General features: G+C 39.3%; 1 pseudogene; it reads left to right on the plus strand.

Annotated features, from left to right (window-relative positions):
- Positions 1-258: 258 nt before the first annotated feature.
- LOC132428210 (ubiquitin-conjugating enzyme E2 N-like) lies at positions 259-1,010 on the plus strand (annotated as a pseudogene).
- The last annotated feature ends 1,955 nt before the right edge of the window (positions 1,011-2,965 follow it).

Raw genomic sequence — 2,965 nt, forward strand, 5'->3', positions numbered from 1 at the left:
GCGCACCACAAACAAGAGTAAACCCCGCTTGCTGCAACTAGAGAAAGCCCGCGCACAGCAATGAAGACCCAACACAGCCAAAAATAAATAAATAAAATTTTTTTTATTTTAAAAATTAAAAAAAAAAATGCAGAAGAGGGGAAGAGAGTAGTCAGATCTCCAAGAGTGTGAGGCCATGCTTTTAATCATTTTGTGAAAACAACATAAGAGGAAGCTATAGGGAGAAGAGTCCAGAGGCCCATCTTGGGATCTGACAAGATGGCCGGGCTACCCCATGGGATTTTCAAGGAAACCCAGCATTTGCTGGTTGGACCAGTTCCCAGCATCAAAGCAGAACCAGATGAGAGCAACACGCATTATTTTCATGTGGTCCTTGCTGGACCCCAGGGTTCCCCCTTTGAGGTGGGGACTTTTTTTTAATTAATTTATTTATTTATGGCTGTGTTGGGTCTTCATTTCTGTGCGAGGGCTTTCTCCAGTTGAGGCGAGCGGGGGCCACTCTTCATCGCGGTGCGCAGGCCTCTCACTGTCGCGGCCTCTCTTGTTGCGGAGCACAGGCTCCAGATGTGCAGGCTCAGTAGTTGTGGCTCACGGGCCCAGTTGCTCCACGGCATGTGGGATCCTCCCAGACCAGGGCTCGAACCCGTGTCCCCTGCATTGGCAGGCGGATTCTCAACCACTGTGCCACCAGGGAAGCCCGAGGTGGGGACTTTTAAACTTGAACTCTTCCTTCCAGATGAATACCCAGTGGCAGCCCCTGAAGTATGTTTCATGACCAGAATTTGTCATCCTAATGTAGACAAGTTGGGAAGAATATGTTTAGATATTTTGAGTGGTCCCCAGCGCTGCAGATCCGCACAGTTCTGCTATCGATCAAGCCTTTGTTAAGTGCTTCCAATCCAGCTGATCCATTAGCAAATGATGTGTCGGAGCCGTGGAAGAGCAACAAAGCCCAAGCCATAGAAACAGCTAGAGCGTGGACTAGGCTATATGCCAGGAATAATGTTTAAGTCCATCTGATCATCAGGTGTGCCTCACTTCTCCTGTTCTGCCAAGACTTCTTCCTTTTTGTTTCCATTTAATGGACATAGTCTTAGAAACACGGCACAATAAAAGCCATTAGCATTTATTACATTAGCAGATCTAGGTCTGGTCCTGATCCACTGCTGTAAAACACGAGCAGAGGCTAGACGTATCACCTGGATTGCTGCGAAACATCTAGAAACAGTGGCGCCTCTCTGCTTTTATTCGTTTCCCCCAACAAGGGTTAAGTATAAAGCACTGTGAATGAAGAGAGTTGTCAGGGTTAGCTGCAAGGATGTGGGTGTTTTTTTTTATTATTTTTTTGGGGGTGGAGGTAGTTTTATGTTTATTTTATGGGCTCCTTTCCCTCCTTTTATGATGATCTAATTGTACTGGTTAAAAGCAGCTAACCAGTTCTTTAGAATATGCTAGTTATTCAGATGCTGTAGATGGACAAGCTTCATTGTTTGAACCAACACGGGAACATTAAACAAACATCACAGCCCTCACTAATAACATTGTGACTTTGCTGTCAAGTGTAGAATCCTCCCTTCAAGTAAAAGCTTATGACCATTTTGTATGGCTTGTCTGGAAACTTCTGTAAATCTTATGTTTCAGTAAAATATTTTTTGTTCTAAAATAAACAACCAGGGAACTCTACAGGGATGAAGCCAAAAAAGGTATTCTGACACACATTTACATGCTAAAAGCAAGAAAAATGCATTGCAGATAAAAAGTGAGCAACAGAAAAAAAAAATCAAATCCCATAAGAAGATAATTCTGAGGAAACAGGAGAATGGGGAGTATTATATGTATATATAATAATATAGAAGAACCAGAGAATAAATATCCCCCCCAGACAATAAAACACACCAGAAAGACATGTATACAAGAGATAGAAGTTATAATCCAATATTAAAAAGCAAGCTAAAATGTATTATGAAAATGATAAAAATTATTAAAGAAAAGTATAAATTAAAATTAGAAAATCTTACAAATGAGGTGACTAGAGAATAGGAAGCTTTGAAAAGAGAAGTGACAGAACTTGGGACATAACTAGAAAAAAGAAAAAAATCTTTTAAAAATGAAGACTAAAGTAGAAGGAACACAAGAAAGAACAAACACAATAATGCCTTAAGATAAAGACAAGATGGAAAGGAAGACATATTTTTTAAACTATTTTAAAAGAGATAATAAGGACTGAAAGAAAAATGATAGATGTAAAAGATAAAGCAAAGAAGATACAACATACGTATAATAATGGACTTTTCAAGAAAGTCCATGAAAGCAAAGCAAAAGAACAAAGACTAAAATATATAATTTGAGAGAACATTCCTGAAATAAAAGAATTTGTGACTACATAGTGCAAGAGCGTATCACAATCCTAGAGAAAGTAACCTATATGGCCAATTTCAAGATATAGTCCGGTAAAATTATTGGACTTTATGAAAAAATTATTTTAGGCATCCTGGCAAAAAGACCAAGTTACTTAAAAGGGAAATATAACCACATCATCATCAGACTTTTTGATAGCAATTCTTCATGCCAGAAGACAATGGAATAACATATCCAACACATTCAAACAATATGTCACAGATTTTACATCAACCTAATAAACCTCTATGTAAAAAGACCATAGAAAAATGTTATGAACATGATAACATGGGGAATACTGTCCTACAAGCCCTTTCTGAGGGGCCATCTAAGGAATAAGCTTTCCCAAAACACTGGAAGGGCATGATGGACTAATAGGGACCAAATTTACCCTTCCACCTTGAACACCCAAAATACAAAACAAAATGTGTGAAACTGGTTTTCAGACATTTAAACCATCAACCAGCCCTGTGACCAGGGACAAGTACTAACCTCTCTAAGTTCCCAGTTTCCTCTTCTATGAAAGGAAAGACTTGGCTGTCCTAACTTCATATGGTTGTTGTGAGAC

Source organism: Delphinus delphis, chromosome 7 (genome assembly GCF_949987515.2).
Source record: "Delphinus delphis chromosome 7, mDelDel1.2, whole genome shotgun sequence".
In the NCBI taxonomy this organism is placed as follows: domain Eukaryota; kingdom Metazoa; phylum Chordata; class Mammalia; order Artiodactyla; family Delphinidae; genus Delphinus; species Delphinus delphis.